This window comes from Bubalus kerabau, chromosome 3 (genome assembly GCF_029407905.1).
Source record: "Bubalus kerabau isolate K-KA32 ecotype Philippines breed swamp buffalo chromosome 3, PCC_UOA_SB_1v2, whole genome shotgun sequence".
NCBI classification, from domain to species: Eukaryota; Metazoa; Chordata; class Mammalia; order Artiodactyla; family Bovidae; genus Bubalus; species Bubalus kerabau.
The window spans coordinates 65,342,110-65,358,722 of NC_073626.1; the positions used below are offsets into that span (position 1 = coordinate 65,342,110).

Sequence of the window (16,613 nt, forward strand, 5' to 3'; positions counted from 1 at the left end):
ACTTTCACTTTTCACTTTCATGCACTGGAGAAGGAAATGGCAACCCACTCCAGTGTTCTTGCCTGGAGAATCCCAGGGACAGGGGAGCCTGGTGGGCTGCCAGATGTCTATGGGGTCGTACAGAGTCGGACACGACTGAAGCGACTTAGCAGCTGCAGCAGCAGCAGCATCAAATAACGGAGAAGGCAATGGCACCCCACTCCAGTACTGCCTGGAAAATCCCATGGACGGAGGAGCCTGGTAGGCTGCAGTCCATGGGGTCGGACACGACTGAACGACTTCACTTTCACTTTTCACTTTCATGCACTGGAGAAGGAAATGGCAACCCACTCCAGTGTTCTTGTCTGGAGAATCCCAGGGACGGAGGAGCCTGATGGGCTGCCATCTATGGGGTTGTACAGAGTCGGACACGACTGAAGTGACTTAGCAGCAGCAGCATCAAATAATGATTAATTTTATATTTTTTTCATTTTCAGTTACCATAGTACCCAATTATGTATCTTTCAACTTTGTGTGTGTGTGTGTGTGTATGTGTATGTATGTGGTATGTGAGGACTGAGACGCTAGGTACAATTGACGTTTTTATCACCTAAAGAACATTTAACATAGGATATGCATAGCAGTTTTAGTCAAAACCTATTTAGTCTTTGTTTAGGACCCTGTGTCTAATTACATTTTGTTACTCATGCTTTTGAGCATAAATAATATTCTTCAAAGGATTCTGCTTCATTTTATAAATTCTTCAGTTTCTAAACAGCTGTCATTGCATGTGTTAGATTAAGGGTTTTTATTTTATTTTTTCATCAGTTATTCAAAAGTGCTCTAATATTAATCACAGAAATATCAGCAAGGCATACATTGAGATAGAGTATGTTTTTGTGAATAAAATTAAATGTCCATAGCAATTAAGTCGATGTTGCTCAAGTATTACTTTATAGTCACTATATGATGCATTTAGTTGGGTAAACTTACTAGTTCCCAAATACTCCAAGATAAGATTAAATACTCATTTTGAAAATGAAGCTTTGATTAGCCTCTTCATCAATATTTATATGTTTCCTAATCAAAAATCATATCAGAAAAAAATAATCTTAAAAACCTTTTGAGTCTATTTACAGCTTTTGAACTGTGTTTAGTCCTAGAATCAAGGAACTATTATCTAAGTGATGATGATTCTAAACAATGGCTTCAGGATATTAACTACATTAGCTACTAAGATTCAAAACCTCTGAATGGCTATCTTATAACAAAAAGTTGATTTGATATTAAACCAGAAAAATAATTTTGATTTGCCAATGTAGGAATTCTAATAAATCAAACTTAACAAGAAGTTAATAAGCAAGTTTATATGTATAAATCCTTTTTAAGTGATATATTGCATATTATCATGTATTTTTTGAGGAAAAATAATGGCCCACTTTCCTCTAAATTAGAAACATGCCCTTTCATTTCTACAAGAAGAATTTTGTTCTGCTGTTCTGGACAAATAACATACAGGCAAGTGCTATATTGATTTTTCTAAGTAATGTTTCAGTATACAACAGATACATAACTCTGCTTGAAATTGTTAAATACACAGAGACTTATGGGTGCTATTATTGGTGGGAAATATTTTGGGTCCCTTGGAATTATAAGAAAATGATGGAAGTGGAAGAATTGACTTCTCATTCAGGAACAGTCTCCGTGGCAATGTTGTTTAGCAGCATATTCCAATTTAACCCTGTTTCCTTGTTCCACTAAGTCAGTTATTCACAAGCTACTGAGATAAGAGGTAAAATTGGATTATTCACACCTGTTTAATGACTCTCTACAAAAAAATTTTCAGAAAGCAATGACATTAGCATAATTATAATGTTATAAATATGTTGAAAACACACAATTCTAACCCTGGCTTAAAATCACTTACTTGTACACTTGTATTTTCAAAATCAAATTCAACTTTCAGACATTTTCTTAAAGCAAGAACAATTTTGACACTTTTGTTTTTCCTAGATTAAAATGTCACCTATTTACTCTAGTAGCTTCATAAGTTCTTTGAAGTTATATTTTAAAATGGCTAACATAAATTATATGAATTATAAAATTCAGACATTTGAAACAGCATAAATTAAATATATCTTTTTAAGATAAATTATTACATTGATTTAATTTCAACTCATTTATAATCGACAAATGTTCAAGGAATGACTTGGTGCTATGAAAACTGTCTTATTGTCATAAGCTTTTATACTGTATATAGTCTATTTATAGATGTGATGTTTCTGACTGGCAGTGTAGATGCACCTATATAAATTAGGGTTGTGGCTCTTTCCTAAAAGGAAGTGAAAAATCATGCATATGGATTATATGACAAATAGCTAATAAAGCACTGCTTTCAATTCATGGAAGATGCAAAGCCCAGTTGCTGGCCAGTTTTTATGTCCAGCTTAAAACCTGAAAATCAAGTCACAGTTTTCTCCAAGACTGTGTTTGATGGTTAAGGGCTCAAGAAAATAAAGGTGGCATGTTCATAATGAGAAAATAAGAAACATGACACAGAATACCAAAATTCCTTAAGTTGATTTTATGAGTCTTTTAATTCAGATAATCAATTTAGACAAAACTTTGGCTATAATTAATGAGCCAACTGATTAAATGTTGTCTCACATAACCCTAACCAAAGATAGTTTAATGATTATTTTAACGAGGATCCCTTCAGCATGTAGACCAGAAAAAATGAAAAAAAAATTACATGGCTTTTATGTTTTTATTTATTCAAAAGGTGTTTTGATTTTAATAACAGTCCTGTATTTAATTGGGTTTTATACCACAGATTCACTGAACCATTCAAAAAATAATTGAGCATTGACTATAAGTTTAAGGGATAGAGATTCAAAGTAGTGAAAAAAAAAGACCCAGTTTTGTGGGAGGAGATAAATATGAGTTAAAGAAACATACAAGAAAAGGCAAAAGCTTTTTGAAGAAAAAGTGATAGTTGTGGTGAGGTATCTTATATTAAATATTCAGGAAAGGTAATTAATGAATTTAATAAGTGGTGGGTTTACCTAGGAAAAGCTTGATTTTAGATGGCTTGGAGAGAATGAGAGAGAAGAAAGGCCTAAGACTGATGTTTAGAGAAAATGTATTTCACGGGAGAGAATTGAAATATAATAATTAAGGAGATACACTGAGTAAGGGTGTAAGCCTTGATTTTTCATATTTTCCCTCACTAATAGCATTTATAAGAATGCAGGTACTATGTATAAAATAGATAACTAATGAGAACCTCTTCTATAACTCAGGGACTCGACTCAGTGTTCTATGGTGACCCAAATGTGAAGAAAATTCAAAAAAAGAGGGCTATGTGTACACATATAACTGATTCATTTTGCTGTACAGCAAAAACTAACACAATTTTTTAAAGTAACTATATACTCCAATAGAAATTAATAAAATAAAATGAATTATAATCACTAGGAAAACAACTGCAAGTTTAAACATTAACTACATAATAGTCATTTAATTTAAAAATTGCCATTTCTTTTTCTTGAAAATTCTATTTGAAAGTTCTTTAACTTAGCTATACATAATTCTATAATTTACTTATTCTATATGTTATAAACTTCTACTTTGGTGAAAAAGAGTATGCTTACATTTATAATTTAAATTGCTATTCAATGTCATGTAATTTGCAATAGTTAACAACTATGAAAGTGAAAGTCACTCACTCTGTGTCCAACTCTTTGAAACCCCATGGACTATAGAGTCCGTGGAATTCTCCACGCCGGAATACTCGAGTGGGAAGCCTTTCCCTTCTTCAGAGGATTTTCCCAACGGAGGGATTGAACTCAGGTCTCCCGCACTGCAGGCAGATTCTTTACCAGCTGAGCCACAAGGGAAGCCTCAGAATACTGGAGTGGGTAACCTATCCCTTCTCCAGTGGATCTTCCCCACCTAGGAATCAAATAGGGTTCTCCTTCATTGCAGGTGGATTCTTTACCAACTGAGCTATGAGGAAGCATGTACAACTATAGCATTTTTTAAAAATACCAGAACTATAAAAAGAAACATTATACTTTCAATTAATTATTAATTTATTACCTTATCTACTTTATCATGATATTAATTTATGAGACATAATTTAACTATATATCTCCAAGTAATTTTACTTTGATTACCAAAAATTTTAGTAGCTGTTTTCCTCTGGATTGAAACCTTATATCCTATACATCTTGGTAAATACCCAGACTATATCCTGACTTCTTGGTAAATTGGAAATCCTGCTTCTTATTTTAAATATATATATTGTTAATTACTATAGACTTTCAGAAAATTTCAAGAATTTTCAAAAATTTTATAGGAGTCTTTGTTCCTATTTTTAAACTCAATTCAATCTTGCTATTGATAATTCTTACATGACATCTTAATTGAAAACAGATTTTATAAAATTATAGCTTTATGAGCAATCATTTTTGATTCTTGTTTCTCTACCTATATTGGGCAACTCAGCATATACTGTGAATTATAAACTGTTTCCTAAAAAGATATGAAAGGTCATATGTTATATACACCATTTAATAACTTTATATTATCATCACACTTTCCCAAACTGAAAACAAAATACAAAAAATAAATTTTAGTATTAAATATTATTACCTTATGTTTAGTGATCTGCTTGCAATATTTCAAATTCAACATATCTCTTAAATGGCCACAATTTGAATACTTGGTCAAAAAATCCAGCTATTCCAGACACAAAACTCTTGTGCAGTGTATGAGAATTTATTAATTTCAAAATGCATTTCCTTTCTAGAAGTCATTGACTAAACATATTAGATTTTAAAGAGAGCTATTTTTATGTTATGTGTATATCTATAATATATATCAATCATATATATATATTATGTTGCATTTTATACTTTATGTAAAATAAATGGTTAATAGAAAAACAAGCTTATGATAATGTGATTGTTGTTTGTTTCAGTTCAGTTCAGTTCAGTCACTCAGTTGTATCTGACTATTTGTGACCCCATGGATTGCAGCATGCCAGGCTTCCCTATCCATCACCAACTTTCAGAGCTTGCTTAACTTATGTCCATGATTCAGTGATGCCATCCAACCATCTTATCCTCTGTTGTCCTGTTCTCCTCCTACCTTCAATCTTTCCTAGTATCACGGTCTTTTCTAATGAGTTGGCTCTTCGCATCAGGTTGCCAAAGGACTGGAGATTCAGCTTCAGCATCAGTCCTTCCAATGAATATTCAGGGCTGATTTCTTTTAGGATGGACTGTTTGGATCTCGTTGAAGTCTAAGGGACTCTCAAGAGTCTTCTCCAATACCACAGTTCAAAAGCATCAATTCTTTGGCACTCAGCTTTCCTTATAGTCCAACTCTTACAACCATACATGACTACTGGAAAAACCATAGCTTTGACTAGATGGGCTTTTGTTGGCAAAGTAATGTTTCTGCTTTTTAATATGCTATCTAAATTGGTCATAGCTTTTCTTGCGAGGAGCAAGCATCTTTTAATTCCATAGCTACAGTCACCATCAGCATTGATTTTGGAGTCCAAAAAAATAAAGTTTCTCACTGTTTCCATTACTTCCTCAGCTATTTGCCTTGAAGTGATGGGACCAGATGCCATGATTTTAGTTTTCTGAATGTTGAGCTTTAAGCCAACTTTTTCACTCTCCTCTCACTTTCATCAAAAGGTTCTTTGGTGCTTCTTTGCTTTCTGCCATAAGGGTGGTGTCATCTGCATATCTGAGGTTATTGATGTTTTTCCTGGCAATCTTGCCAGCTTGTGCCTCATCCAGCCCGGTGTTTCGCATGATGTGCTCTGCATATAATTTAAATAAACAAGGTGACAGTATACAACCTTGACACACTCCTTTCCTGATTTGGAACCATTCTTTTGTTCCATGTCCAGTTCTAACTATTGCTTCGTAACCTGCATACAGATTTCTCAAGAGGCAGGTCAGGTGGTCTGGTATTCCCATCACTTTCAGAATTTTCCACAGTTTGTTGTGATCCACACAGTCAAAGTCTTTGGCATAGACAATAAAGCAGAAGTAAATGTTAGGAATCTACCAACTCAGAATCAATAAGGGAGAAATATAGATTAATAAAAATTTGCAATAAACTGTGATAAATATATTTTGCAGATTCCTAATTGGAATTCATAAGAAAGTTAGCCTAATTCAGTCTAGGAGAGCAAAAGAGCTTGCACACATGGTGAATTCTGCATTACACAATACTGCATGACAATATTGCTTTGGCAGTCTTTGTGAGTGCTGCTCTTAAGGATAAACACAGCACAGTCTTACAATAGGACCTGGCAGTCATGTATTGTATAATCCAAGTTGTTTCTGTTGTTGTTGTTCGGTTGCTAAGTTGTGTCTGAATCTTGTGACCATATGGAAAATAGTCTGCCAGTCTTCTCTTTCCATGGGACTTCCCAGACAAGAATACTGGAGTGGGTTGCCATTTCTTCTCCAATAATCTAAGTTAGAAATAATGAAACCCAACCTCTTTCTTCTCCTGCACAGAAAGCTTTCAAATATTTAATATAATTATTTAGTCTCCTTTTAGTTTTCTCTTCTTTCTTAACATTTTCAGACACCCTCAGTCATTCCCTTTCCCAGCTCCTCACAATTTGAAATTTCAGTGATCTGTTGGTATTCTTAAAATGTGATATTACAAAAGTCTCAAATTGTCTTTTTCCCTGCCAACAGAAAAAAAATTCATTCTTTTTTTTTCATTTTTTTAAATTTAATTTAATTTTATTTTTTAACTTTACAATATTGTATTGGTTTTGCCATATATCAAAATGAATCTGCCATAGGTATACATGTGTTCCCCATCCTGAACCCTCCTCCCTCCTCCCTTCCCATACCATCCCTCTCTGTCATCCCAGAGCACCAGCCCCAAGCATCCAGTATCGTGCAAGTCTAGATTTATGTACCAATTTATTTATTTAAAAACAGAATGGCATTGAAACATGTAAAATACAATGTATGAAATGAGTTGTCAGTCCAGGTTCGATGCACGATACTGGATGCTTGGGGCTAGTGCACTGGGATGACCCAGAGGGATGGTATGGGGAGGGAGGAGGGAGGAGGGTTCAGGGTGGGGAACACATGTATACCTGTGGTGGATTCATTTTGATATTGGGCAAAACTAATACAATTATGTAAAGTTTAAAAATAAAATAAAATTAAAAAAACAAAACAACAAAAAAAACAAACAAAAAAACACCTCAAGTCAAAATAACTTCCTTCCTTTGCATCTTTTTGCATGCATGCTCATTTAAATTCAAACTGATTTACTTATACTGTAAAAATACTTGTTTCATAAGTTTCTCTTTTCCAGCAGATGACAAAATTATTTGGTAAGAATCATATCTCACTTTTTCTGTCACTCAGTCCCAGTGTTTCATGAAGGGATAATCTCTAAAAGATCTGTGATAAACACAATGTTTCAGATATAATATGAAAATTAAGCAATTTACCAGTCAAATAAATGAACATAGCTTTAGCTATGATTAGGGTCTTTCACATGAAGTGGCATTTTTTCTTTACTAAAACTACACATATCTTTTGCATTCCTTACTTTCTGTGTATCAGTTAGACCCTATCTTCCTATCTTCCAGTTATTTTTAAGTCTTTCTTTCCTCTAATTATGTAACTGCCCTGGACATTACCTCCATCTTGGCTAATATAGTTTTAAAGGTGTGACTCTTTCATTAAACTATTGCCATACATGTGAAGTATTAATATTTTTAGTCCGTTTCTATGGGGCTCCCAAAACAATTCATAAAAAAGAAACTGAGGCACCCAACATGAAAGTTTAGTCCTGTCTTTGAGTTGTTTTGCCATTAAATAGTCACATCTAATACAAAAGATAATTAATAAGCAGACAAATGAATGATTGAATAAATTAACTTCTCTTGCAAATAACACACTTTAAACTTGAAGTATATGATGCCTTGTAATATAAAGAGAATATAGGTGAGAAAAGAAAATCAAACTCTGTTCCTTGATTTTTTTCTTTGTAACTTGTATTACCTTATGAGATGTATTCTTTTAAACCCAAATATATATATATATATATATATATATATATATATAATGTTTTGTATGCTACTGTATTACTAGTACTGAGAACAGTGCTCAGAAAATAATAGATGCTCAATAAAAATTTGTTGAATGAATGAAGACTATGAACAAAGAGTAACAACATTGTTATACAAAAGAGGGAGAGAGGAGGAAAGGAGAGAGAGAAAAAGAAACAGAATACTGAAGGAGACAATGTGATAAAAGGAAGAGACATCATGGAATATAATAGAAATATTTCTTCTCAGCATCTAATCCTCATATTGGCAGTTTGAGGAGTAACACCTTCAGAATAGGCTTCTGTTGGGTTGCAAGGATTGAGGATACAGTCCTCATGACAAAGTCATATCAAAAGCTTAGTCTCATAATCCCAGTCTCAGAATCTCACTGGGGCTCAGGATAACTAGCAGCCAAGAACACTGTCAGATCCACATAAGATACCTAAAGTTCATCCCGTGTTCTGGTTAACAGATAAGACCTTGACATCCTAAACAACTTCAGATAATTCTCTTGTATATGTCTTGTCCATAAACACACTTTCATTGCGCCCTGTAAAAATATTACCCTAAGTTTACTTGCCCAACTTGGGTGACATTTGGAGAGTGGATAACTTGTTTTCATTTGTTCTAATTATATGTTGCTATTCCCTGTTTGCCTTCCAAGCCTCCGACAGAGTGACTAGCATCTAAAGAACTCAATAAACAATTGCTGGATTGATTTTCCCATTATGTTTAAAAATATGTACCTGAATAGACCATTATTAGTAGTAAATTGTATTTCCAATCTTGCCTTGAAAACTCATAATGCTTTTTTAATCACTTTCTGTACATCAAACTAACCTATGAAAGTGCCTAAAAACCATTATTAAAACTATAAGATTCAGCATTATCTGGCTGAGCACAATTTGATTTACAAATGTATCCTGACATTCAAAGAAAGAGATAACAAAACTGAGGAAAAACAAGTTTTTTTTTTTTTTTTCATACAGCCTTACTACATTTACAAAAATGCAAACTTGACAGACTGAAAATATCCCAACTGTGCTTGCCTGTGTGCATAATGGTTTTATGGCCCTTTTATGTTTGGCAAAATTTCTATAGAAATCACAAACCAGCTTTATCTCTTGACTTTCAAACATACCTCTAGCAAAATGTGCTGAAGTATTAAACTTAATTTCTGTGAAAAGTATTTCCAGTAAGAACTCAAAAAGGAAAACATTATTTGGCTCACTAAAGCTTACCAACTGCTCTGATATTCACAAAAATAAAAATGGTTTAATTTATATGACAAAGAGAAAAGCAAATTAAATGGAAGTTAATTTATAAAAATAGAAACCTTGGTCAAATTTGCCATGTGTTAGGCAGTGAGGTAAGCCCTTTACAGGAGACAACATTGAAGCTGGGGGAGTAAAAGGTCCCACATATTTGATGAGACTATGGGGTTTGACCACTCCAGTACTCTTGCCTGGAAAATCCCATGGATGGAGGAGCCTGGTGGGCTGCAGTCCATGGAGTCGCTGAGGGTCGGACACGACTGAGTGACTTCACTTTCACTTTTCACTTTCATGCATTGGAGAAGGAAATGGCAACCCACTCCAGTGTTCTTGCCTGGAGAATCCCAGGGACAGGGGAGCCTGGTGGGCTGTTATCTATGGGGTCGCACAGAGTCGGACACGACTGAAGTGACTTAGCAGTAGCAGCAGTAGCATGGGGTTTGAAGCCAAGACAATCAACAAGTTACAGAGAGAAAAAACAGAATCAAAAAGGAAAAAAAAAAAAAAAAAGGGAAACAAAAAAACTAAATGCAGCAAAAACCCCTGCTATTATAGCATCTGTTTAGCCTCAGTCATCTCTGCGTCTTCCAAGCTGTTGCTAAATGCAGCCACCCTGTAATAAAATGTGCCTTTCAGTTTCTTGAGGCAAGAGATGGAGATGAGGGTTTGTACACATGAGATAATGCATGGACATTTTAGCCTTGTTTTTCATTTTAAGCAGTCTTTTATGGATTGCTGCTGCTGTCTCACTGCTAAATTGTGTCTGACTCTTTGCAAACCCATGGACTGTAGTCCACCAGGCTCCTCTGTCCATGGGGTTTCGCAGGCAAGAATACTGGAGTGGGTTGCCATTTCCTTCCCTAGGGGATCTTCTGGACCCAGAGGTGGAACATGTGTCTTCTGCTTGGCAGGTGGATTTCTTACCACTGAGCTACCTGGGAAGCCCCTTTTTTGAATATTAGATATTTAATACCATATTCTGTCTCCAAAAATAACAACAAAAGTAGCACTTCTCTGCAAACCTGGGAAATTTATACATAAAATGAAAAAGAAAATCTTAAGGGTTAAGGCACATACTCAAGTATTCTGCAGGTATATCAATCTAAGTGAAAGTTCAATATATCATAACCACAAATAGTCATTATATCAAATTTACCAAAATATTTTATTATGTAATGAATATACAGCTTTAACCAAGAGGTAAAACATACAGCATGAAAATCTGTTGACTTATAAGTCTGGAGTATGAAATTGATACTCATAAACTCTGAGAACAATATTTGCCTTGGCCTTCTAGTAAAAATGTGCTTATGTTTACTCAGTTTGTTTTTTGTAAAAGTTAAATACGGTGGAACAAATTAATCTCTCCTTAGACATCAAATAAATTATTATATGATATGAAGAAAATAAGAATTTTAATAGTTATATGACAAAATTTAAATAAATGACATGATGTTTCCAATATAATCTCTCCTCTGAAAGTGAAAATCATGTCCAGCTCTTTGCAACGCCAGGGCTATACAGTCCATGGAATTCTCCAGGCCAGAATACTAGAATGGGTAGCCATGCCCTCCTCCAGGGGATCTTCCCAACCCAGGGATCAAAACCCAGGTCTCCCGCATTGCAGATGGATTCTTTACCAGTTGAGCCACCACTAGGGAAACCCATGAATACTGGAGTGGGTAGCCTATCCCTTCTCCAGCAGATCTTCCAGACCTAGGAATGGACTGGGGTCTCCTGCATTGCAGGTTGATTCTTTACCAGATGAACTACTGGGGAAGCCTCTCTCCTTTACTAAGGGCAAATTTTAAAAAAATTATGTTAAAGCATTGTAGGCCATTATAGAGCAAAGCTACTAATTAGGAATGCATCTGAAGTGAATAAAGTCAGAGGGAGTACACAATTTTTTTTCAAATGCATCCAGAACTAGTTATTTTATATTAATACCAGGTTTTAAAATATTCAGTGCTAAGAATCAGGTGTGTTCAGATTTTTATCTACAAATCTGTAGCTACCTACCAATAAATCTTTAAATCACACCACTTATATCTCTCAATATAATTTTAAGAACACTACAACCCATTTTTATTGCCTTCTAAAATTTAGCATTTAAATTCAAGTAAAGAAAAAGAAAAGAAAAACAATATAGGAAGCATAAGGGTTCATCCCACAGCCTCATAAATATGTGGAGAACACAGTACAAAAATAACAAGTGGGCAATGAAATATAAAATATGAACATGACTGCCTTGGGGACATAGTTAGGTGAATTGCTGGAGTTACATGAGGCTCCTGTGAACTATGGAAGAAAACAGACAAGAGACAAGCACCCAATTCAAAGAAAGGCTTTCCATTATAGAAAGTTCACCAAAATTGACTCTATATTCTTAGGAGAAGCCTTATTTTCCAATAGGTCACTAATACTTTACAGAATTAAACATCTCTGGAACATACTCACACAACATAGATCTATGGTTCACAACTCATATTTCCCAGAAAGAAGGGCCATTTTATGTGATGAGTACAGCAATCTCAAAGACTAGGTTTGGCTTATCTTTCAATTTTTTCCTAACATAAACTGAGGGTCCTCTTTAACACTAAGATAATTCAGCTATTAATTATTTCTATTTACATTTCTACAACTTTGGCATTATTTATATGTTATTATACTATGAGAAAATTAGTCTTAAAAGGCAAATAAATAGTAGAAATAGAGAATGTTTTTGAAATTTATTTATTCTAAACATCCATGAATAAGTGACCACGAATGACAGATATCTGAAGCAACAATGTGCATGAGGAAGGCACTAGACAGTTAAAGGAGAAAAAATGATGAAAGGGTTAGATAAAGGTAATGTAAGTGCGTTCAGATATAAATATAATTTTTTCAAATCATTAATTCCTTTACAGATTGATATTTTTAATCCCACATATTTCACAGATTGGCTCAGTGTAAAGAATCCTCCTGCCAGAAATGCAAGAGATGTGGGTTTGATCCCTAGATCAGGAAGATCCCCTGGAATAGGAAATGGAACCCCACTCTAGTATTCTTGACTGGAAAATTCCATGAACAGAGGAACCTGAAGTTCATGGGATTGCACAGAGTTGGACATGATTGAGTGACTAAGCACAAAGCACACACATATCACAGTTCACAGATTGGTATTGGCCTATAAGTGAATGAAATTATGGCTAGGCAAAAATGTGCTAAGTTGGAACATTATAACTGAGCTGTTGGATACTCACCCAGGCTATTTTTCCAGTGTTCCACAGGGAGCACTTTGCTTATGTAAGACATGGACACAAACTGGGTACAGGACATAAGGTAAAGGATACTGAGAATAGTCTTAACCCATGCAAGTTTATGTCTCAAGTAAGGCTGTAAGAATTAATTTAATTCTAAATTAATTTAGAATACTATATTAAATTTCATTCAGAAATGTATCTACATATTGTATCTACATCTACAAATGTATCTACACATATACCTATATCAACATCTACCAACATTAATATAGATATTGATGTAGTGTGTGTGGTTTGCTCCATGCAACATTTGGGATTGTTGTTGTTTAGTTGCTGTCTTGCCCGATTATTTTGCAACCCCATGGACAGTAGCCCGCCAGGCTCCTCTGTGAATGGGATTTCCCAGAAAGTATACTGGAGTGTGTTGCCATTTCCTCCTCCAGCAGATCTTTCTGACTCAGGAATCAGACTCATCATGTCTCTTTCTTGGCAGGCCGTTGCTTTACCACTGAGCCACTAGGGAAGCCCTATAATTGAGATATACTAAAATGTGTTTATCTACAAGTCAAATCCAACTGGGTATCCTGTATTTTAATGTGATAACATGGCAACTCTAGTCCCAGAATACTTGGTAAGGAAAAAAATAAAATTTTATCCTTCCTCCATATGTTAACTTAAGACTTACTTCCTTCATGAAGACTTAGTATAATATTTCTCTAAGCATCTTCCCCTTTTCAAAAATTTCTATCAAAATAAGTCTGGAGATTATTAAAGTGGATTTAGGACAATATTCAAAGAGAAGTTGCTAACATTGCTGATTTATCACATGAACAATCCATGACAGGTATCCATTCCCACAGGTAAAACTGAACTATCAGGACACCTATCTGCCATATGGTAGATTTCAACCAGAGATAACAGAGTAGTAATGGTAGAGTATTGCATGCTATCCAAGAGAGGCAAGTTTAGCCCCAGAAGATAATATGCAGCTGCTTTAATCACATTTTTAAAAATGATGGACAGAACTACATTTTGTAACTTAAAGAGGATTGATATTGCAAAGACTAAGAGACTTGTGGGAGATGCATACTCATACCATTCAAGGTTGTTTTCCAGATTATATTTATGGCTATGTTTAAATTCTGCTTTCATTTTAGGACTCCAAGGAAAGAGGAACTCTCCAATGTGTTGCCTTCAGAAGCAAACCTCATGAAGTTTCATGCCCCAAATTTATAATTAGTATCAAATTTTAAAATACTTTTCTTGATACAAGAAAACATGATATTAAACAAGTCTACACCTGTAAGAACAAATATCAGAACCCTAATTAAATAATTTCATCAGTTAATCTTCCATCCCAGATTTCAGAATCATGGACTCATTACTTCTACCTAATGAACGCAACGTGGACTCTTCCTTTTGTGATACTGTCCATCTATATTTTAACCCCAGTTTAGGCCATCATCACTTCATACCATAATTTATATTACTGCCTATGTAAATTAATCTTCCTGATTATGTCTCTAATAGCAATGGATCACAGATAAAACCCAATTAGTTTTTCAAAATTAAACATAAGGTAGTGATTTTCATAGTACAGGACATTACTGGACAAATATTTTTTTCACTGTAAGACTTTCATTGCTAATTCAGTGACAGCAAAAGTGAGCCTAGCCACACAACTATGCCATACTCAACTGTGAATAAGATCATATTCTTTGTCATCATCATCTATCCACATTAGCTTACAGAATGAAAGAAATTCATAAGACTAGGTTATCACTAATCTAGGAATTCCAAAAATAACACTTAAAAAAATAAAAACAGGTATAAAACAAAAACTTAATAAAAAGAAAGAACAACCCATTCTATATAGTATGCAACTTTGGTAACCACCAATTTTGAAGTTAACCATCATGTATTAAAAATAATTTCAGGACTAAGAAATTATATGAAGAATAATTACTTTTGTAAAATTTCTAATAAAACTCTGTCAACCATGAGAATTAACACCTTCTTTATATTTTAATGAGATCTTATATCTTTTGTAAGAGTCACTTAATATTAATCAATTAGTGAGAAACTCAAGTGAAAACTAAATATATGAAAAATCAGTATTTTATTTGAATACAATATTACTTAACTTCTGTGGAAACTATAAAAGAAATGAAATACAAGAAATGTCATATGCTCAAAAAATTATTGGTCTCTTTCAAAGGTCAATAAATAATTAGAATTGTGAACTATACTTATATATTAGCTTCTTAAAGTATAAGAGAATAATTATTTCAATATAAGTATTAATAACAATGGCTGTATGCTGCTGTAGATAAGTCCCTAAGTACATGAGTAGCATTCACTATTTGATATGAAAATATTTTGTGCTTAAAATAAATAAGAATGTATATATTAAACTTAAACCTATTTTTAAGCATTATTCCTCTTTTCCATTTCTAGTAACATTAGATAAAAGATCATTAAGTTGTTCACAAAACATGTAATGTATGATCAATATATTCCATACTTGAAAAGTTATTTTAAATATAAAAATTGAATACATATTATAAACTTTTTTTTATGTTTCAAAAGGTGAAAGACGAGTACTATTCTGTTTTCAAAGTATTTACATATATATGCAAATTTCTAATTAGTTTCCTATATATTTCACAATTCATCCACACAAGCAAAAAAGATTGCAGTGCAGGTTGTTCGCTCTTTAAAAAGTCTAATTAAATTTTACTTACATTATTGCTGAGGCAGTTTTAAAAAATTGCTAACAAAGGAAAGTTACTGAAAATACATTAAAGGCTATAAAAAACAGATTCTTGTATGATTCTGGTAGGGGGATTTGGGTTTATTCAGACAAGCTTTCAGGAGCCAGGTAATCCTTTGTGTGCTTGCCTGGAATGAAATAAAAACAAATCTTTTCAGGCTGATTCGTCATAAATAGAGTTTTTTGGATTTAAGATCTTTTTTGGAAAAAAACCTCATTCTAAAAAGCATGAGAACAAATCTTAATTTAATATTGTCAGAGTTTCTTATATTTGTGACAGAAAAACTATTTACATATACTTTGAATAATGCATATACCATTTGATATCTTATATGATACAAACTGATTTTACTCATTGTTATAATTTGTTTATTCAATATTCCATTATCTACTCTGTCATAGATATTATGCCTGGTGACAAAGAACATAATATGATTAAGTCATAGTCTTGCCCATGAGAAGTAGAAATCCAAGTAAACTATTTGTTTCTGATACTGGCTCCATATTATGCTAAGTAAATGAAACATTCTATTAATAACAATGGGATATTTGCTAATGCCTAGAGAAAAGAAGAAAAGCTAAATATTCATGAATTTATGTTCTGTTTGTAAGACATTTGGTTGGAGGACATTTTTTTCATATGAATAACACTTTAGTCTTTTGTTCTTGATGTCTCAACACAAATAAGTTACTTTAAATATGATTCCTTAGGGATGGTGATAATTGCTTTCTTGAAAAAAAATGTCAGTAGAACTTTGAATTAAATAATATTAAAACAAATTAATTATTGTTCTTGAAAAAAATATTGAATCTTCAAATTTTTTCTATCCTGAGAACTTTACCTTGTATACAGGGTAAGTAATATAGCCAAACTTATATTTATAGAATATTCATCCATATCATTGCCCTAGTGTCATCATTTGTATCAAAATTACTTCTCCTTTTAGCACAAAGCATAATGTCAGACTGAATACATTTATATTGTATAATAATATGATAACAATATCTATTATTTTACAGCAAATACTATGCATCTTACATGCTATTCTTACCTTATACTAAAGTGGTATAAAAACAGCTATAATATACTAGGCATACTTCTTACAGCAATATGAAATGTTACATAAAAATTCATATAACCTTCAAAATAAAAAAGCAAAACAATGTTTAGATCTCCACTGAACATATTTGAAATAACTTGCTGGAATCAAGATTGCTGGGAGAAATAT

The 16,613-nt window shown here is 33.4% G+C and overlaps 1 protein-coding gene across 1 annotated transcript in view; it reads right to left on the reverse strand.

Moving 5' to 3' along the window:
* Nucleotides 1-16,613, reverse strand: part of ZNF804A (zinc finger protein 804A) — a 334,333-nt gene that overhangs the window by 151,587 nt on the left and 166,133 nt on the right. The gene's annotated exons all lie outside the window — the stretch shown is intronic.